Source organism: Apis laboriosa, unplaced genomic scaffold (assembly GCF_014066325.1).
Source record: "Apis laboriosa isolate Shangri-la unplaced genomic scaffold, ASM1406632v1 scaffold125_cov141, whole genome shotgun sequence".
Classification (NCBI taxonomy): Eukaryota; Metazoa; Arthropoda; class Insecta; order Hymenoptera; family Apidae; genus Apis; species Apis laboriosa.
The window spans coordinates 1,490,135-1,513,961 of NW_025221145.1; the positions used below are offsets into that span (position 1 = coordinate 1,490,135).

At 25.3% G+C, this 23,827-nt stretch overlaps 1 protein-coding gene across 2 annotated transcripts in view; it reads left to right on the forward strand.

Annotated features, from left to right (window-relative positions):
- Positions 1 to 23,827, forward strand: part of LOC122720305 (terminal nucleotidyltransferase 5C) — a 224,074-nt gene that overhangs the window by 111,966 nt on the left and 88,281 nt on the right. The window contains exon 1 of one of the 2 annotated variants that reach the window (XM_043946922.1): positions 8,478 to 9,124. The exons of the other annotated variant lie outside the window; for it this stretch is intronic. The gene's annotated coding sequence lies outside the window, so the exon portion shown is untranslated. Of the gene's footprint in view, positions 1 to 8,477; positions 9,125 to 23,827 lie in introns of those variants that run through there. 2 annotated transcript variants of the gene reach the window in all.

The following is a 23,827-nucleotide window of genomic DNA, read 5'->3' on the forward strand; positions in this document are numbered from 1 at the left end:
ATTTCAATATTCAAAATTCTTTAATTATCTTTCTATATTTTTATTTTTAATAGTAGATTATTTCTTTTATAAAAATAATTTTTTTATTTTATCATTTATAATAATAGATTATATTTATCATAAATGTAATTAATACGAAAGTGTATCTCAAAAACTTAAATCGATTACAATTCAATCGGATTTTTCCTGTTTAACGAACAAACGTGCAATTTATCTCCAATTATACTCTCTCACTCAATCGTCCAAGATTTGTCGCATTTCTCTTTTTATATCGAATCTCATTGTTATTTCCGTTATTACTAACGTATGTATTGGATTATGCAAGAGCTAAGCGAACATCTGTTTCACGATAACGACGATTCGACAAAAAGATAAATATAAAGAAAAAGTTCCAGTATAATTTCCTAACGATATATAATATGGTTGAAAATACGCAGTCACAGAGACACAGACGCACATATACATACGCAAACACTGGTTGGCCTCTTATCACCGATTAAATTCTTGCGAATAGTATGCGGCAAGAGCATGGTTACGCAAGATTAGATCGAGCCATACCGTAACACTTGCGGACCTTTAACTTGCGCAAGTCATCATATTTTCGAATTAAAATTTTAGCAAAGATAGTTTTCTTATAGCTGAAACTTTTTAATCTCCATGAATTAATCGATCGATCACTACGGTCACTTAGAGTTCGTTAAATAACTGTTTATTGTTTGTAAAGTTCGTTAAATAATAGTAGTTGTTTGTGGGATTTAATTTATTTATTTGCATTTATCGTAGCGTAATAATTCTTTCATTGATCGATATTGAATATACACGGTTTAACTTAATTGATTTTTTAATTGCTCCACCTATACTTTTCCTCAAGCACCCGGTTCGAATTATAACCACGATTATACTTGTAAAAGAGAGATCAGGTTATGAACAATAAAAGGATATGGCTGTGGATGCATAGATAAAAGTGTCTTTGTTACGATAGAACGAAGAAGGAGAAACGATGTAGATCCCACGATGGTGAAACACATTCGATCAACTATAACGCAGGTCATTGATTTACCCGGTCTTGCATCTATATCCGTGTATAACCGCACAAGCTACCATAGTTATACATTATGCAAAACTTTTTTCCAATCCGCTGTATCGTTAGTCAGTGGGTGAGGAAAGAAAAAATTCCTCTCTCTCTTTCTTTGGTATACGTGTATATGTATTATAAATGCCTTTGTTGTTTGTCTTCGACGAATGCAAGAATAGTGTCATGTAAATAGGAGAGAAGACTTTGGATTCGATCCCAAACGATAGATTAATTATAAGCAATTATTACTGAGAATCCTACTAAGTCTAATTTATCGGTGATTTGTCAGTTATTTGCTATTTATTGCTAATAAATGGATTGGAAATTTTATGGTTTTAATCAAAAGAACATCCATGCAATTTTTCGTTTTAAGTTATTGAGATCTTTGAGATATAAAATTGATTTTGAAAAATGGATATATTCAATTATTTTTCTTCCAAATTGACTATACTCTTTTGAATTATAAAATCGTATATGTACATATATTTTAAGATATTTTTTATCATTTTTAAAAATTATTTTTGATTTTAAATCAAATAGAAGAATAATTAAAACATTAAATATAGTGAAATAAATATAATAAGATATAATATATATCTTAATAATATAGTAAGATATAATCAAAATAATTTATATCATTTTTTAATTCTGTTTCAATAATGTATCAATAAAATATTTTCAAAGATGAATAACATAAACAAATATATACGTATCCAATGCAATACTAATATCTGGGGATAATCAGATCGCGGATTATTTCTGATCAATGAGAGAAAATTACTCCGTTTTCCTATGTAATCTATAGCAGTTATTAAATTTTAGCTTTTAAATAACATTAGAATGGTGGATTTTTTTATGATCATACAATTAAACACTGGTTGGTGGCAGACATGTTCGCGCGCGCATTGTTACGCGCAAGAAACCGCGACGCATATTGTGTTACAATTTCAAGCGATTCGCTTGATGAAAGGGATCGGTTTTTCGTATTATTAAAGGCTTGCTCGCGGCTTTGATCGATAACCCGATGGCCTTGAATAGACACCGGACTTTCCTAACGAAGTAAAAGTTGACTCCGGTGAGACCGGCTTCGTAAGGATTTTGAGATTGCACGTCGCCGAAGGCATGTTCGATCGTACATATTTATTTGTGCACGATCAATCGGAATACTTTCTAATATACCGCATTACATTTGCCGCTATTAATTAAATCATTAATTGAAAAATTTACTACACATGTTCTTGTAAAGAGGAAAACGCAACGAAATAAATCATCGTCAATATTGTGACAGAAAAGATATCAATATAAGAATATCAATAAAAATCATAACGTTATTATAAATAAAATGATTAATTTAACAATATAGGGAAAAAAGTAAAGGATTAAAATAGCTTTTTTATATTCATAATTTAACAATAAATATTTAATCAAATTGAAAATTTCCATTAATTTCCCAACCGTGAAATAACCTCCCATCACACATAATTCCGCATTATATTTTAAAATCTTATTATATCTTATTATATTACATTATATTTTTTTTCTGTATTTTTTAAAACTGAAATTGTCAAAGATTAAAATAATATAATAAGATTAAAATATGTAAAATATGAATTGTAAAAAAATAAATGCTTTAATTGCAGTTACATCATCAGCCAGAAATATGATTACTAGACATAAGGGGACAACTCGTTCATTGGTAAAAACGCTCGATTCATTTGGTTAAGAGACGGAAACGTGTTTCAAAACGTATCATGGAAATACCCTGGAAAACGAGCGCAATCTCGCTCCGCCCTGTACTTCGGCCGCAATATATCCAAGGCCGCTCGAGGCCGATCGAGTAGCTCGAATTCGTCGATTCGCGGGTGCAGCAGACAGAAGGCACTCTTTCACTATCTATCCATCTTGTTTTTCCTTTCGTGCGGCTATTCCTACTCTCTGTCGTTATTCCTTCTCTCAGTCACTAGTCTAGTATTTAGTCTCTGTTTGGCATCGTTGCTTTCTCTATCTCTTCGTTTCTCTCTTACGCTTGTTCATTCAATCACTCTCCCTCTTACTCGTTCGCGTAATATACACGATAGTAGACAGTACACTTGCAGTAGTCTGATCACATCTCTCTCCCACGCATGTATATTTTATTTAACTCGTTCCTTTCTTTCTCGTTAGTATATCTAATTAATTTAATTTCTTTTTTTTTTTTTTTTTTGGTTTTATTGTTTCTATTTACTAGATTTTTTCATTTAATTTACTAATTTGTACAGCATTTCTTTCACAAGTTGATTTACGAAATTTTTAATAGAATGTGTGAAAGGTTTTTAAAATAGGAATTTGTGAAAGGATAAAAGTTATTTTCAAGCAATATTATAAATTTTTATTTTATTGAAAATAAAATGATATTAAGTTATATAGCGATATGGTCTATGGATCATGATTCGCACAAATAGCTGTACATCGATTACGATGGACGTAGTCTAAGAAAAAAGATCTAAAACTTTTACAACTATCTATTTCCTAAAACATAACCAGTACGTTTCTTTCCCAGATATTTATGTAATATTCCTATAAAACCTTACCATCTTTAGTTTCCAACATCAAAATCAAACTTATCAAGTTAAAAAGATTTTTTATTCTAATTTATTCTATAATATTTTGTCATTCTTAATTAATTTTCTAAAATATACATTTTTGAGATAATTTAATTTGCAAATATTAAATTGAAAAATAAATTGTATTTTTCAATCGTGTCATTTAATTTATACGACAAAAGATTAATATTTTTCTTGCACACGATAAAATCATTCATCTGATTTGCTATTTTACTATGTTTGAGAGCAATGTTAAATTTATGTAATTATATTAATGTAATTATATCATTGGAAAATATTGGATCAAGTAACTTTCTAAATTATTTCAATAAATATATTCAAGTAATATATCATAACTATTTTATAATTTCAAATATTTTGAATTATTTGAGCAATTCTCAACTATTGTTTTTTATCTCTATTCAATGTTTAGCCACAGCGTACTGAACATAAACGTCCTTGACGGTCGCCGTGGCGACTGCGCAACACGACAGCGCAGCGTTGCGCGCCGTTGCGCTTGCGCGAGCTCGATGCACTCGCTCCCCACTTTGCCTATTTGTGTGACAACCGGCCCTCCACTATGCGGCCCACCTTTACCATCACGAGCAACCCCACTTCTCTATTGCTATATATTGGCGGTTGCGCATATTACGTCATCAACACCTTCACTCGCCCCTGTTGGCCGAGCACGATGCTCTGCCATTCGTTGCTCTTTCATTGTGTTGGCACGTTGCTTATACGTCCTCTCGCAACATATTGTTGCTGTTTCAAGCGAAAATCTTTTTCTGAAGTTTTATTTTATATTTCGATTAAAATTTTTATTTTGCTATTTTTGTTATTACGTTTTTTTTCTCATTTAATCTGGAAAATTAAAGTTAATAATCATTGATGTACATTGATTTTGAAATGAGTTAATTATTATTTATAATTGAATTATTGAATGAAGAATTAATATTTATGAAGAATTAATAAAGAATTATTATTTATAATTGAGAATTTAGGCATAAGATAAAACATGAATATGTTAATCAATTAATTATTAATTAGTTATTTGAGATTTTACGATAATTCTATTATTTTTGTTATTCCATTCTCAGTAGAATCATATATATATATATATATGATATTATTTCAAATTATTAATTTTTAATTACATTATCTCATAAAAATATATAGAAAAATTATATATAAATTATATTATATTGAGGTAATATAAAACTTCGTTTATTTAAAAAATGAAAAAAATTTCCAACAAAAAAAATGAATTTCGAGTTATAAACAAATATAAATAACTATAAACAAATATAAATAATTGCATGCATCAAACATAAATATCCACAATTCATCAAGTTATAAATCTTTATAACTTCTTTTTTTTCTTTATTATTGAAAAGACACATGAATATAATATAATTCGATACGAATAACTTGTTCACTGCTGGAATTACAATTAGTTTCATTAAAAATTTACATGAACATTCCAATGAATGATATATAAATGTATTTGCATTCGTTAAGCTTTGAAAAGCATTAGGAAGATATCTATTATTAATCTTGATATTATTCGATCTATCGATTAAAAATTCAAATAAAATCTGAGAAGTAACTAAGTTCTTAAAATTGAACCACGTATATTGTTTTAATTAAAATTTTTATCCTAAACAGAAATTTGAATACAATTTAAGAAACGAATAACAATTATCAACTTAAAAATGAAAAAGTACATTCGTTATTTTAATAGATTTATAATTGCAATAAATTATTAAGAAAATAATATTTAAGAAAATAATACATAAAATGCATAAAATAAAATTATTTAATTAATTTTTTGCAAAATTTTTTGAAAATTGCTTCTATAGATTATTTATAATATTTATTTTATAACATGCCTGCTTTTTATTAACTTACGACAGAAATAATTGAATTTAAATAATTTATTAATTTCCTTTAGATGATAAATTTATGGTAAAAAAACACAAAATAATTACAATTTAAATCAGATGATTATTTTCAAAAATTATATATTAAGTTTTCTATCTTGATAACAAAATATTTAAATTATTTTATATATATATTAAAATATTTAAATATTTCTAAACGAATTTTATCTATTGCCATATTTACAATTTTTAATTAATGATTCAAAATCTAATTTCAATGTTTAAAAAATTTGACTTTTTAATTTTTTAGCTAAAGTTAGTAAATATAAATACAAAAATATTTTTCATCTGATATAATGTTAAAATTGATAAAATTAAATAATTCAATTGTATAATTACAAAAGAAATTATAAGACAAAAGAATAAAGATTATAATAAATATAGTTTGAATTAATCATGAAATTAATAATAATAACAAACTAATGAAAATATTAGAAAAAAAATTATTTTTTCTTTTTTTTTTATTTTTATTTTTCTCTTATTTGGTTGCAAAAGTTGAGGTATTCAAAACACGCGAATTCTTATGCGAACATCGATGAATGACATGTAGCGCATCCGAGAATAGATAAACCGCAACTTCCATTTAAAAGCACTGTAGACTAATACTATGACGTGAAAGTAACGATCTAAAGCAAAGTCAATAACCTGTGATAACTGTTTGACCTAAAAGTGCCTTTGGAACTTCGTCAATTCACTTTTTTTTTTTTCCTTTATATTATCATCAAAAACTCAAATATACAGAAATTAGCGAGTATCTTCTATATTAATTTTATGGATCTCAATTGAGAATTACTGATTCTTTGTCTTTACGCAATAATAGCTTATTAATGTCATTAATAATAATATTTATTAATAAGTATTATTACAATTAATAAATTAATGTATAAGTAAGCCAAAGGAATGTCTTTTTCATGAAAATTTTTATTCAAATTTTTGTTCAATATTTTTATGTATAATAATATTCATTAATAATAAAAATAAACAGTAATTACTTGATTTGATCTTCTCTTCTATTATAAAAAATATATTTATAAAATTATAATTTTTTTGAGTACACAAAATTTTTTAAGTACAAAACCCGATGTCTATAAAAATTGTATAAACTTCTGTAAATTTGTGTAAAACTATTACTAACTGAAATTATAAACCTCACTATTCGATTCCGATTGCGAGGCACGTCGATTTCACCTAATTCCCGTGCCAACTAATTAAACGCAATGGTGAATACTCTCACGTTATTATTATTTTTTTTCATTTTCCCTTCTCTCTATATTTCATACCACTGTGATAGTGAAATTGCAAGGAACACGCGTAGGTTTAAATTCTGATAAACGGTTTCTGATATCGTATATCATGCATAGATATTACGAAAATATATTATGCATGCATTGCGCGAAAAATATATGTACATATAGCATTACGAGGGAATTAGAACGTTCGCTGATCCTGTTGCCGCCAATCTAATTCGTGCGTATGCAATATTATTGCAAAAGTATATTATGTTATATTGTATATGTAACAGTATATAGAAGAGAATGTCGAATGTTGTCTCTTCTTCCATGTTGTATCTTAATTGTATTAATTATCGTCTTCCTTTTCCGGTATCGCCTTGTTGGATTTCTTTCTATATGAACGATATTAACAATAACGGAAGCGATAGAAACAGCAGCTGGTAGAAAATTCCTAACCAGGTAGGAATCGAGGGGAAAAGTAGGGCAACAACTCTTCAAAAGTTTCATCGTCGATGTGGAAATATTCAACTGTAGTAGGACGATCCCGTGCTCTACTGTGTGTTGGTATATAGGCGTCTATAAAGCACGGTAAGCTGATTCTAGAAGTCGTTGGAAATGTTCAATGTATGTATGCGTGCGTGAATATATAGACGAGCACCGGAAACTGATCGTCGGTGGATAGAAAATATCGCAAGAATTTTTTGCGAACAAAAAATAATATCGAGCAGATGTATTTATTCTATTTTATCGCTGAAAATCGTTGGCGTTATTATGCAATTATGGTGACAATCACAACTAGATAAGAATTGTGCAATTTATAATATATAAGTATGTCCGTTCATGTTTGAAGCGTGCGACGCTCTCTTCAACGTAATATATTTATAGAATCGAAATCTCTTGTGTAATGTATAAAACGTATCATTTTGTTTATTCTTTGGATATACTAAATGAATAATATAAATTATTTAGAATTTTTATATTTTTATCTATTTTTTTAAAACAAATATTTGATAATTATAATATATTAATAATAAATCTTTTATTTTGATTAATTTTTTGAATTTAATGAAAAATATAAAAATGTGATCCAAATAATGAAAAATTCTAATAGAATATTAATAAATATTAATTTCAATTCAATATATTATGTTGTAAAATAATTTATAGGCACAGAAATCAAAAATTGAAAGAAAATTGAAGTCTAAATAATGAATTATATTTACAATATGTGATATTTGAAAAAATAAATCTGGTACGAAGAAAAGATATATATATATATCATCAAATATATTTTTTATATATATATAAAAATTTGTGTACTTTCATGAGCTTAAAAATATAGTGACATGTCTTATGTAAACTGTCATTTCGCCGGCCGGCATTCTTTAGGCTTTTTATTATGCACGTAACGCGTGTGCATACGTCAAAATCCGAGTTGAATCGTTACTCAAGAGTGTGTGGAAGCGCTGTTTCGAAGGGAAGAGCAGTATGGACGTTTACGAACAATACAAGATAGAGCGCGGTTAGATGTGGAGGGGATAGGTATCTATAGTTAGAGAGTAGATGAGAAGAGTGGGGGAAAGTAGAGTGCGTGCGCGCTCGAGTTGAACGCGGTTGTCAGTGTCAATTGGTTCGCCGCGGCGACTTAAGGTGTCGTCGACGTGTAACCCGACGTTATACTCGAAAGTTTTTCCTCGCGTTCCGTCATAGTTGGAAACAATACGTTTGTCATTCGTATCATCCCACGTTTATTCTTGTGTGTTTACCATTTCTGCTGCAAAAGCAAACGACAAAACGTTATTATAACGGTGGTTCGGAAGATCGGAATCGATCAGAAACAGGAACTTCGATTTTAACTCGTTCTCAATTTTTTGTTCGTCTGTCTGCCCGTCAACGACGACGGGCAGCCACGTTTCATCGATCGAGCAAACAAGTTCTTTTTTTTTGGTGATCCCGCTGAAATATCGTAAAAGCAGCGCGTCTATTGGTGACGATCCACACAGTGTGTACGATCGGTCGAACGTGAGACTAATCACGAGAAACTTCATAAGCTCACTTTTTGTCGTTTCTGTTCTGTACGTTGGTACGTTATTGTCGATTAAAAACGTCACGTGTGGTGCCGGACAACGAGAATATATGCGAGAGTACTCAGAAACGCATCGTATCCCTGCACGCTAAGTGGACGGGAGAACGCTCAGATCGGATACATGTTAGCGTGCTTTGATATCGGTGAACATCAGTGAGACGTGCTGTGTCACTGCGCCCCGACGACACACGAAGAGGCTCTTACAAGATGTAAGTACTGTTCTAATATAGAATATATAATATAGCTTGTTCGTAGCTCCATATGGTAGCATACGAAAACAATTTATTCCATTCGAACGTATCGATCATGAAGCCTGGTGATCCAATTCAAATACGACATTCAGGTTACCGTCATCAACCTAACCTGATTCGAGAGCGGAAAATAACGAGAATTTGTAAATAGTATCTGATTCTTAAGTGTCGCGCGATCGACGATTCTAGAAAATTGCGCTGTTGGCGGTATTTCGATGGCGTGTAGTCGTCGTGTTGATGTCGAGTTCATGGAATTTTGAACGAGTCCCGCTCTTTGCCTGCTTTTTTTTTTTTGCCTCGACGGTTGACGTATCACATGTCTACTTTACCGACTGTGTTTTGAAAACAGTCGTACATGTCCATGAACGCGGATATACGAACAGCCGCGCTCTTTCCAGCATACATTGCACGCGCAGGCGCGTGACCTTTCCTAAGTCCTTTTCTTCCTTTCGCTACGACCGTAGATAGATTTTTTTTCTTACCGCTCGTCATTCCATAGAACGAAACAAGGAGTGTCGAACACTGACTTCTACTGGGGTCAAACGATATACTCGACTTTTCATCGCTTCATGTCAATATTTATGTCAGAAATTATACTTGTTTTCATTATACATATTATGAAACTTGTTCTCGTCACTGATTGTATATAAGTAATTCCTATTACATTATTAATTACTTTTATGACAAATCTTTTAACAAAATCTCTTACCGTAAATTTTAAAAATGATAATTTTCATTAATATAAAAATAAAAAATGAATACTATTATAAATCGATAGAATTCAATTTCACTTAAACTTTATTTAAGTTAAATTTCACTTAATTTTTATGTTATAATAGATTATTGATTATTAATTAATAAATTATTTTTTTCTTCAATCGAAATTATTATTCATGATTATATGTGTTTGTATTTGTATAATTTGTATTCAAGCAATTTTCAAATTAACCAAGGTCAAGGATTGCTCGATCTTCTTGTAAGTGAAAAGTACCAGTGTGTGGGTATAATTCGCGATGACTAGTCCAAATGCAATTACACATGGAATAGTATAAGAGGCGTGTCGAATAAAATCTTTCGTGATAATAGGATCGATTATCTTGCATATTAAATCTTACTGCATCCTGTTTATCATATGTTTCGCCATATTGTAAGCATGTATGCATATATATAATTTTTAATTTTGTATACAAAACATCCTATATAAATGAATTAAATCTTAAATTTAAAATTATAAAGAATAAACAAAATGATGTATTCAGATACATAGTTTACGTAATGAGAAGATGTTTTGAAAAATTTGAAGGTGACTTTTTTTTTACTAGAGAAAATTATATGTATAAAAATAGCTATATAATTCTTATAATTTTTTACAATTTTAAAATATAATAAACTTTACAAAATTAGAATTAAATTCTTTTTCGAGCTGATTTTTTTTGGATATTATAATATTTTTATAGATTATAAAAAGTAAATACGAATTGTCGCGTAAGAATTTATAATTGAATAAAAATACAAAAAACAAAAGTGAATTTTTTGAATTATTTTCCACTTTTGAAATATTATTTTTGTATCAATTGCATAATAAAATTTTCTTTCTGTTTTTTATTATTTTAAAAATATAATTTTACATATTTTTACTTTTTTCGTTATATGCAATCTTTTATAATTATAATTAATATATGTTATCTTAAATAATTATTAATTAGTTGCATAATTTATCATTATTCGACAATTGAATAACAGATAAAAACATTTAATTGATTGCTTTTAAGCATGATATAGTAATAATAAAAAGCAATATTGAAATATTTAAAAACGAACAAAAAGCAATTGAATGATTGAAGTAGTTAAAAATATAAAATTCAATTACAGATCGAGATTCAAAATTTTTACTTTCTAGTTTTCTAATTTTATATAAGTCATTATTTCAATTTTGATGATCTTGGCTTTAAATATCTATCAATTTAATTTATGTAATTGTGATTATATTATGTATGAGACTAATATCGATTAATTAATTACCATCGTTTCTAATCGTAATTTCAATTCTAACAATAAAATCGTCAACGTCATTAATGATTAAACAAATTAAATATATATGATTGATTTATTTAAATAAAAAATTATGAATTATATCGTATAGTTTATATTAAAACGAATTTGTTTAAAATTTGTTTAAAAGAATGAAATATTTAGATAAAATAATTAAATAAGAGAAAAAAATTCAATTAATTATCTTAAAAATTATCTTAAAAATTATTAACGATATTTCAATTTTTTGAAAAAGAATTTATATAAAGTATAAATAAATATAAATATAATTTTATATAAAAATAAAATATATATATAAATTCTTTTTTAGTAAACTTTTTAATTTTTTAATGCTAAAAGTTTAAAATAAAAATATAATCATAATATACAAACAAAATAATAATATATAATAATAATATGTAATATTAATATAATATATAATGTGTAATATATATGTACAATAATATAATTAGAAACAAAAATATAAATATTATATAATATAATATAATATAAATTATCTATATCTATATCTATATATTATATATGTATATATATTTTTAATGAATCGATAATCTAAAATGCAAAAGAAATAATCAATGTATATTTTCGATTGATAAATTTGCATATTAATATAATTTAAAATAGCATCATACTAGTCATCCTCTTCGTTCATCTGCAAAATAAATTTACAAGAAAGGCGTAGGAATTCGCATTACGTTGGCATCTTTAAAATAATTGTCGATTTTAAAATTCATTGAAATAAATTATTAAATCATTATTTTAGATCCGTTTTAAAATAACTTGTAATAAAATGAAAAAACTCCATTAAATAGATTTTAAAGATTTTAAGTATTTCACATTATAAAAAATAAAAATTTTCAAAAATAAATGAAAGTAATTTCAATTGATTTAATACGCAACTTTTTCTTTAGATTTACTAGATTTTCAAAAAAAAAAAATTAATATTAAAAATTCATATCATATAAAACATGATATATGTTATTATTATATTATTTTATTTTTATTTAAAATAAATTTCAAGAAATTTTTTAATAATAATATATATTTATATAATATATATTGTGTATAATATATATTGCAATGAACTAAATTATCATCAAAGCTTATTTTATTGGTTTATTGATTAATCAGATAAAGAAATTAATAATATTAATTTTTGGTTATCTAATCGATGAAGAATTTTTTATATGATTTTCATCTTTTCCTGCAAGTTTCACGAACCGTGCAATGAGTTCTATATTCAATCTAACGTGAAAGTATATACGTACGTCCTTGGCGTAATAAACGCTACTTTCAGCTGGAACAAAGAGTGCCACGCAATAAAACGTCGAGTGGTACTCGCTCCGCACTCACTTCCCCGTTTATCCCCACTATTCATTTTATTAACTTTAAAGTGACGAATTTGTGCAAGCTGAATAGTGATTCATACGAATCTATTTTTAATAGGGAATCTAATCTTAGAGAAAATAGAACATCTTATTCTATAATAATGTTTCCTGAAAGACTTTTAATTTTATAAAGAATAAGAAATATGTTTATTAAATTTTTATGAAAAATTATGAAAAAGATTAAGAATTTTTAACTTTTCTATTTATTAAAATATATTATGTTGATTAGGAAGTTATATTACTGGATTTTATTTAGATTTATATATTTAAAGATTTACTTAAGGCTTCTCTTATATCGTAGATAATTTTAATGTATTATATTTGTATAATGTAATATATTTTTAATTATTGAAATATAAACTGCGTAAATTTTGTGATAATTTATAAATATGTTATAAATATAATTTATAAATATGTTATAAATATGTTAAAAAAAATACTATTTTAGATATTATTCGTAATTCTTTTTAAATAATATAGTGAATTATGAATTTTTTATCCGATAAAAAATTTAAAATAAAAAGATTATTCGATACAGAGAATATCGAAAGAATAATTTTAATAATAGGAATTACAAATTCCAAAACAATGAAATAAATTCATTATTACGTATACATAATTATATAATATAACTTTAAAAAAGATATATTATAAAATAATTGATAGAAATTACAATAAAAATAATTTTTTTTTTTTAAGGAAAGAAATGACAGATTTTTTTTATCAATTTAATAGTATATTTATTTTAATCTTATATATACATAATATATTTATTAATATATTTTAATAATAAAATTTTTAATGATAAAAATTTTAATAATTTTATAATAGATGTATAATAATAGCATTCTTTCCATTACTCTATCACAATTTTATTCTAATATATATATAATTTTTAAATTTAATTTACAAAACTTCTATTGTTATATATATGAAACCTATTATCAAATATTATTTCAATTATAAATTACAATATACATTTCATTGTTAGTCATAAGAATAATTGCAATGTATATACATATTCTGAATTAAATTATCAGAATGTAAACTTTGCTTATTTAAGCGAAAAATATCTATTATATATGTATAGATATTAATTGGTAACAAAAATGCATATTTTTTTCGATTATTTGTATTGTTACTTATATGTATTTTCATTTGAACATCTGAATATCATTAATTTGCAACAAAAACAACGTTAATTTGTAATTAAAAATTATTATGCATTGTTAAACTATAATTAATAATGAGTGGTTTATGAAACTTTTTAGAATACATATAAGCACACAAATAATATAAGTTGTTTCTTATTTAAAATATATTTGTGCGAAAAATATAATTTTAATATTTTGATATTATGGAAAGAATTAATCTTTTTCCTATTGCGCTATTTTAGATTCATCGATTGCATTTGCAAATTGCAGTACAATTTTTCCTATATTTTGCGAAATGATTTTTGAAAAATTATTTTATTTGCGATTATTTTTATTTATGATTATTTATATAAAAAATTTTATCACTTATTTATTTCAATATCTATAAAAATAAGATAAATTATATTGATCGTTAAATACTAAAAAAATATTAAAGATTGATAAACTAAAAATTATAATAATATATAATATAATATTTTATATTTATATTTACAATTTATCCCCTAAAAATGAAATTTTATTATTTTTATTTTATTAAATATATTTTTTATTAGGAAGAACAACATTTTAATTTATTTGATTATTATAAAAAAATATGTTTTTAAAAGAGTTAAAAAATATTAGTGTAATATTACATATTATTTTATAACCAATATTGTAATAAATTATTATGAATGTTCTATAAATTATTAATTCAATTATGATAATACTGTAAAATGATAATATAATATAATATATGAATTTGCATTATTTGTAGCTTAAAATTGATATTTATGAAAATTAAAAAATACAAAAGAGCTTTCATAATATGCAAATGATAAAATTATATCTATAGTCACATCAAGATAAAATATTTTCTGCGATTAAATTGTTTTTTTATTCATTCCAAATCTTTTTTTTCTCTCTCTCTCTCTTTATATAGATTTTACTTGTGTAAAATTCCAGTAGTCGTTAAGTAATATACATACATTTATTATACATTAGTTGGACAAATAGGATGTTACCAATATTAGAGAATCTCGCAGAATGCAATAGTGGAAGACAAGAAAATGGTGTTTTTTTAATCTCAAGCTTTTTAATTTTGACCACGCAACTCGCCATGAAGATAAGATTATTTAATTTGTATCGTTCGTTCGATCGGAACAAGAAGCAGAATATTAAGCGGATTTCTCGTTTTTAAGGCGCAACATGTCGTAAAGCGAGTTGTGGCACGTTACTTTAATTACGCAGTCAATAAATTATTTCCACGGGTAAATAACGGTCAAATTGCAATTAGGCTAATCGTTAAGATTTTGAAGTTTAAATTTAAACGATAATGTGAAACATTTCACTTTTGTTTTTTATGAGAATGAATCACTTCAAAATTCTTTAAAATTTAAAACATTTTTTATTCTTCTATTTATCTATCTATATTCTATAGAAAAAAGAAAAGAAAAGAAATTTTCGAAATTTGGATTTCGAAAATTTTAAATTTCGTGAAATTAATAATTCAATCTTGTTATAATTTTACATTAAAAATTCTCTCTTAAAAATATTATTTCCTAAAAAATATTTATTCAGAATTCATTAAGCTTTAAACATTGATTGAAATAAGGATTTCTCTTGATAATCACAATAATATTATTGGCGTTCAAGTTAGCATGAAGACAAGGTTTTAAATTTTCATTAATATTTATAATTGATTAAAAAATATCTTGAATCGTATCATTATAATTATGTAAGGTTCAAATTACCTTGTACTACAAAGTATTTAACATTAATTTTTAAAGAATATTTAAGAAGAAATTCTAGAAAACTTTTAATCATATCACAAATATTTTGATGTAAAAATACCATGTTAAATAAAATAAATAGTTTATCTCATTGTGTAACGCAACTGAATTATGTTACATTTTCATATTATAAATATATTTGTAGCTGTTTATGCATTTGTAAAAATTTTAAATGTAATAAAATGTATAAGATTCAATAATATGTATATTTGTATATGTAATATATATATATGTATATATATATATGTATATTATATATGTATATGTAATATATATATTTAAAATATATAAAATAATATGCAAAAATATGTAAAATATTCAAAATGTTTATTTTGCTTTTATTTTTTTAACTATATTCAAAAAGCACGAATTTCTATAAATATATTATTAATATATTTTTTCATTTATATTATTATATATAAATTATTTACAAAAATATTTACAAATAATCGTTTTATATAATGCAATAATAATAATAATAAAATAATAATATACTTCAAGGGATATCTAAATATATATATCTAAAAAATAAAAAATAAATATATTTAGCTTAACTATTATAAATTAAAAACAAGATTCTTAGAAATAAAATAATTTCATAATTTTTATTATAATAAATATGAAATTATGAAATTATCTTAAACACATTATAACAATCATCTTCAATTGAAGAAATAAAAAAAATGATACAAAATAATGTAAAAAAATTTATTATTAAGAAAATTATCCTAAAAAAATATTCAAATTATTATAAAGAAATAAATACGTTTGAAATCCGTCTATTTCTAATCTTATCTTTTTTTCTTTTTCTGCAAATATGTTTTATTGTAAAATCACGGATATGTAATATTGATTTTATTGGAATATTTCAATTCATCGACAAGATTTCACATTATCACTTTTTCTTCTATATTTATATGTACATTGCTTAAAATAATAATGAAAATAAATCAAAAATCTGCAATATATTTCTCATTTTTCAAATCCGGTTTGCATGAAACTTATTACTTAAATTATATATACACATTATTTTTACACATATTAATAATTAAAAAACAGTCAAAAATATCCCCCTCTTTTTGCAAATTTCAAGTTTAAATTTAAATTTTAATTTTAAATTTTGCCTCTGGTCTGATGCAGCACAATCGATGGGATAGTATTGTTAGGATAATTACGAAATTCCGTTCGAGAATACCATGTTAAAGCAATGCGACCTGGGATAATAGCGAGGCACACAGTGCAACAGGCTGTTTTTCTACGTTAGCATAATCTCATGGGTGCACTTTTGCGCTTTCGCCTGTCGCTGCTATGAAATCGCATTATTCTCGTTTCGGTATTTAACTTTAACTCGGGTTCTCGTGTTTCCAACATTGTCGTCATTGAAGGTTACAAGCTGTGACGCTTTATTTTAATCCTTTGACAATCTTCGTCTAAGTCTTCGGACTTCCGTTTGACATCCATGTATATATATTAATGATATTTTTATACTAAGCAATGATTTCATGCAATTTTTTTTATTACCAAGAAAACAATCGATTGAGTTTTTAGGAGTTGAAATTATTTTATTTAATATCTGTTATTAGTCTAACCGGAAAGCTAAATTATAAATTTTTTTTGTCTATTTAGAGGTTAGAATCGATATTTATTTTTCAAAATGATATTTTTCGTCGAATGAATATTTCATTGTTTAGATTTAAATTCAGATTTAGATTTAAATAGAAATCTAATTCAGATTTGAACTTAAAGTGAATCCCAAATTTAAATAAATCTAATTATAGACTTAAATTTAAACCTATTTTAATTTTAAATTTGAATATAATCTTAATTTAATTTCATCTTCTTTTTTTCATATCAAAAAAATTTTTATGAACTCCCTATTTGACAAAAAAAAAATACAGAGGATTATCGAACTTTTTTTAACAAAAATCTCTATAATAATAAATTTTTCAAACAAAAAGTTTAAGCCATTTTATTATTTTGTTTTACAAGTGAGTTTATTATTTTATTTTATAAATGTATTTGTTTATTTAATGAACTGAAACTTCAAATTTTCGATATTTATTATATGCTAATTTAGAAGTTTTTAGAATTTTCATCGATATTTTCAGGAAATTAAAGAGAAATATAAAACATAAAAAACAGTTCAGCAAGTCGATCGATCTTTCATGTAAATACGAAATAATGTTTATACATTGTTATGCATATTTTTATTTCTTGATAAAGTTTTTTTCAATCTTTTTACCTGCATTATTAAACTAAATTAATAGTAGATAAGTGTTTTTATACAACAGATGTAAATATGATGACTGGAGATTTACTCAATTGATAATATCTTAATACTTAATATTCACATACAAGTCAAGCATATTTAACATTATCTTTGCTATATCTTTCTTAGCATCATTAAACCAAGTCAATTATAAAACTTTATAATATGAATACTTCATAAAAAACTTTATAAACTTCATTTTATTTATATTTATATTATTATTTTTAAAAATTTTAAATAATTCGGAAAAATAATGATAAATTTATAAATTTTATTTTCAATTCGTTGAGATACCAATTTTTCACTTAATCAAGAATCCGTGAAATTTTTCACAAAAATCTTAAACGTATAATTATCTATTGTTCGCTAGTTTATAACTATAATTTATAATATATAATTTATTTTGTATAAATATATGTATCATTATGTAGGTATATTCTTTATGCAGGTATATTCTTTAAAAAATTAATTAACAAATTAAATTGATTAAGAAAGACAGAAAAAAATATGTAATACATTTATATTAATAATGTATTGAAAGGAAAAATATTATTAATGCATAGAAATTTTTCAAAAAAAATCTATATAAATCAAATATAATCAAACATATGTTGTTCGAAATTCAAATGTATAAAATTATATTATTTGGCAAATTATAGTATTTGAGCAAGACAAAGAATAATAATAAAAGTCCAATTGATGAAAAATGGAACTGCTATAATTTCACATTGTTTTAATTAATTGGTAAGATATATTAGTTACAAATATGAAGCTAACAAAGCGTAATATTGAAACTAAAAAAGATAAAAATATACGAAGAAAATTATTTTTTTCTTAAATGTTAACTTATAAATATGAATTTTTCTTTTTTGACTTACAATTATTATAAATTATCTTGTTAATTTTTGATTCATACCATTATGATTCAAAGTTTCCTCATATTTCAAACAATTTGCAGCAGTCGAGCAATTCGAGCAACTTTCATTTCGCGACCTGATATTTTTTATTAAAAAATTTAATTAAATATAATACAATTTAAGTTGAAAAATGTTGCTCTAAGCAATAGATTATTAAAAATCGAAATTAATCGATAATTAAACTAAATAATATAAAATATGATTAAAATATAATAACATTCTCAATTTTTTTTCATTACTGAAAATGCAAAACTCATTATTCTCTACAAAAACAAATTAAAACAATGATTGCAATGCACGTACATTAACTATCCGAGATTCGTAATCTCTAAGTGACTAAATTTTCCAGTCACGCCTTTCACTCGTCTCGATACTTCCTCCTTTCTCATTTATTTCTTGATAATTCGCTTCTTATTATGGCATATCGCACATCATTGTTGTCCATACACTTTATCTTTGACTTTTTCCTCTCGAGAAACCCTCTCGTACATCGCAAACGAGACTACAGTTCTTCTTTTCCAATTCTTCTAATTTTCCCTTTCACTGAACGAAGAACTTCCACTTCCTCCTTTCGTCACAGCCGAAGAGCATTCGTTGTTTGAAGACCAACGAATTATTGTTGCGCCACAATATGCTATCAATTTAGTTCGGGGATCATTTTTATCGTGCGTTACGATCGTGCGGACATCGAACCACAATATTACTATGCAGATGGTCAATTTCGCGAGCCTTTCACTTGTCTTGAACTTCCTCCTTTCGTTGACTTTGTTAGCCGGGCAGCCGACAATTTTGTTCGAGAGGATACGAAAGAAAATTCCTTTAAGCGTGACGGGATTGGAATTCGTGGGATATCAAATCTTTCCAATTATCGGTGCACAAAGAACACAAAAGATCTTTGCGAAGATAGATCTAAATTGCAGAATGATAATGATGATAATTGCTTCAATGATAATTAACATATAGTTTTTCTTTTTCCATTTAACTTTTACATTTTTATTCACGATTATTATTACAAATTATTATTACAAGTTTTAAAGTTTCAGATCGTTGTTATTTGGTACATTTGTTATCGTTTCATATTCAAAATAGAGAATTGCTAAAATATTTTTATTAAAAAAATGCTAAAATTGGAAATCGAATTATTTGATACAAGGATTATGATTGTTTGAAATTTTTTTTGAATTTTGATGTTCGTGTTATTTTTACAAACAGAAGATTTTTTATTTTTCGAAAAAGAAATTTTTTTCAATTATGATTTAGAAAATGCATATTACACACAATTAAAAATATTGAGTTCAAAAGTATAAATTGAAGAGAAAATAAATAAAATAGACAATTTTATAGAAAAAATTTAAAAAAATTCTATATGAAAATAATCAAGAAACGAAAGATAAATGAAAAAAATAATATAAATATGTACAGTAAAGAAAATATTTGTATATCTAATATAATTTTTCTGTAATAACTTAACACTAATGAACAAATAATATATAAAATAAAAACTATTTTGATTAATAATTTATTATTTTCAAATATAATATAAATTAAATTTTCTTTTTTTATTATATATTATTAAAAATTTTTATTTTGTATATTTGTAAATAGTAAATTATTGAGCAAAATATTTTTATTTATGTATTATTTATTTCTATTTATATGATATTTTTCTTATCCATTATACTAAAAGAAAAATTTTAACCATATATAAATCAATCATAAAAATAAATAATCTTGATTGTGTACAATTCATAGTAATATAATTTACATTAATTTTTATAAAACTTGATATTTGATATCAATGTTCGTTTAAACGAAATTTTATAAGCTTTAAGAAAATATCACATGAACGCATTTACTTCAAAAACATTTTATGATAAGCTGTTATATTTTTAAAATAATTAAGATAAATTATATCGATTATCAAGATTATGTAAGCTAAAGTACGTATGTACATTTTTTATATTTTATTTATAATGATTTGAAACTAATGACTTGTAATTTCTTCTTGTTATGTAAATGTTATTTAAAATTTAATGATCATGACTTTTCTTAGATTTATGACGAAAGAATATTGAAATAAGTAATAAATATTGTGATAGGTAAAAAATGTATTGTAGTTCAATCTATGAACTTTTAACATAGAAAATGTTACTATATGTTTTACGATAAAAACATTGTATTGTATATAATTCTATTATTATTATTATTGCTGATTTATATTATTATTATAATTATAGTCTTATTATCAATAGATATTATATATATTATTTAATGAATATTGATTTTTTAATAATATTTCAATATTTTATTTGATAATTATATTAAATATATCAACTATTTATTGCATTTCTTTATCCTAATTTGCCTTTAGAGCATAAATTTTTCAAACACAAATTATTTATTACGTGCAAAAAATGCATTTAAGTTTGCACTTATGCTCGTTATGTTCATGCTTCATGAATCGCTTAATGATATTTAAAGTGCAAACGGCGCCAGTCGATTTTAATTCATAATATACGCCTCATCATAACTGTAATTATTAGCTCATTGTAGTAGCGAGCATGCTACGAGTCTTTGAACGTGATACGTTATACCTGAATCATTCATATGTAGAGCACGTGATGTTGTTGCGTTGCTAAAACGACGATGACTATGTGACAAAGAATCAGGGATTATGAAATTTGAAATTTCATTTCAAATTATTACATTGAACAACAATTAAACTACGAATCTCGAGAGATAGATTTTAAAAATTTTCCACGAAATATTAATTCAATTTTTATTTTATTTGTATAATTTTTTAGTTAATATGTTTTCTATTAAAAAAAAAAATAATAAAAATGGATTTTTTAAAAAACTTCTTGTTTCGAAAAATCTTAGCATGATTTAACTCTTACTTGTTCAATTCAATTTATTTTTTCTTTTTTTTTTCTTAAATCGAAAATATAATAAAGAATCTCTAAATAAATTTTCTCTAAACAAAACAAAGAAGAATGAAATTTCACATGGTTTGAAAATCATCACAAAGAGATGCAAAAAAAAATTAAAAATTAAAAAATTTTTTAAAATTAAAAAATTCTTGTACGAAATCCTTCTTGTAGATTTATTCGCTCGCTATCAAATTTCCATTTTCAAAACCGATTTATATCCCGTTATTTTCGTTTCCTCTCATTTTTCGCCTGACCAATCGAACAAACGAAACAGCATAAAAAAAGAAAATACTTTTTCTCCCGAAGGAAATTGATTTCACATTCGACTAAACATATAATCGATTCTTCAGAAAGAGTCGGTTTACTCGTGGCGCAGGATATTACGCAACCGGTCGTTTTTCAACGCGAAATCATGATTCGCAACTTGACATTGGCCCGGACATTCACGGGCATAATATTTCACATAAGAGGCGCACGTGTCCGCCTTTCACCGATAACATACGATTTAATTAAATTTCACGCGGCCGTCGATTCCTGTGGTAGCGGCTTCGAAATCGAAGCAATCGCTCGGTCGTTGACGCTTGGATGATGATGAAATTGATGATCGGCCAACTCGTCGTATCTCGTAATCGATGCAAAAATCTCTTCCCCTCTTATTTTATCCTCTTGCGACCGATTTTGCAATTATTAGTGACCGTTGCGTTTTTATTCCCTTTCCTTTCTATTTTTAGGATTTGATTACGTTGTCTACATTGAATGCATGGAATGAAAAAAGGTATGGTAGATTAAGTTAGGATTGAGGAGAGAGAAATCAGAATTTGAAAGTTTGTGAAATATTTTCATGGAATCTATTTATAATATGAAATTTAAATCTGCTACGTTCCTTAATTTTTTAATTTTACATAAAAAGCTCTCAGGACAAAAATGTTCTGCATATTTAAAAGTTTAATTTTCTTATGATTTTCTTATAATGGAGAGTAGGACTTCTTATGATGTAATCCAAATTTTACGTTCTACATTTTAATTTTACAAGAAAAGAATATTATACAGTAAATGAAAATTTAATTTTTAATATTAATAATAGAAATAAAAATTATTTCGTCTTTTCTATATTATTATTATTTATTTTTTATATTGTATTTACATACCAACAAATTATATTTTTAATTAATTAAATACTCAAGCATGGATAAAAATCTTTACAGAGCCATAGACATTTTTTATAACGAATAACGTAATCAAGAACATTTAACTTTTAAATAATTATATATTGGAAACTAATCTCCAAAAATTATTTAAACAAATTATATTCAAAATGAGCTGAGTTAAAAAAATTTTTTCTCTCAAAAATTATAAATTATAAGAATAGACAAAAAGAATTTCTTGAAAATAAAACAATAATATCGTATCGTCAATATACAATTTCAAGATTATCTCAATAAAAACTCCACGATATTTCACAAAAGCACAACACCTACCTTCTCACTCCACCCTGTTGCATATGTAAATGAACGAGTATATCCGGAATGAAAGGGTGAAAGGGTAAATCGTTTCTGATCTAATAGGGTTGCCATGTGAAACAATGGCAATCCACCAACAAAACGGGTCAAACTCGTTACTGCACGACTGCGTGGGTGTAATGGGTTATGCGCTTCTCGAAAATATCGCCGTTGCTATCTGTTGTGTAATGCTCCTATTACGTTCGCGACACGATCATCAAGCTGCGCGATCTCTAAGATCGATCTCGAGGATAAGAAGATGGTCGAAGGAACGTCATGGAATCGATATTTACCGATTTGTAAATCTCATTAGAAGGAAGGAAGAATAGATTGAAAGGATGTATTATGCGCGAGATGTTTATGATTATTAAAATTAATAGTGAATATTTTTTTATTGGTATAAAAAATTTTTATTGTTCTTTGTGAAACAATTTGAGAAAATTGATATACGTTTAAGTCGTCTTGAACGTGGAAATTAAAAGAGATTTGTTGATAATTATAATATTATTACAACTGGAAGAATAATTGTTAAAATTTCTGAATTTTTTACGATTTAGTAATTTCATGGAATTTTATTGTAAAATGAGATGAAATAATAATGGTTTATTTTATGGGTTGAATTGTTAATAGAATTCAAAATATTTTTGGTGAAGTATGAAATTCATATCTTCTACGAGTTC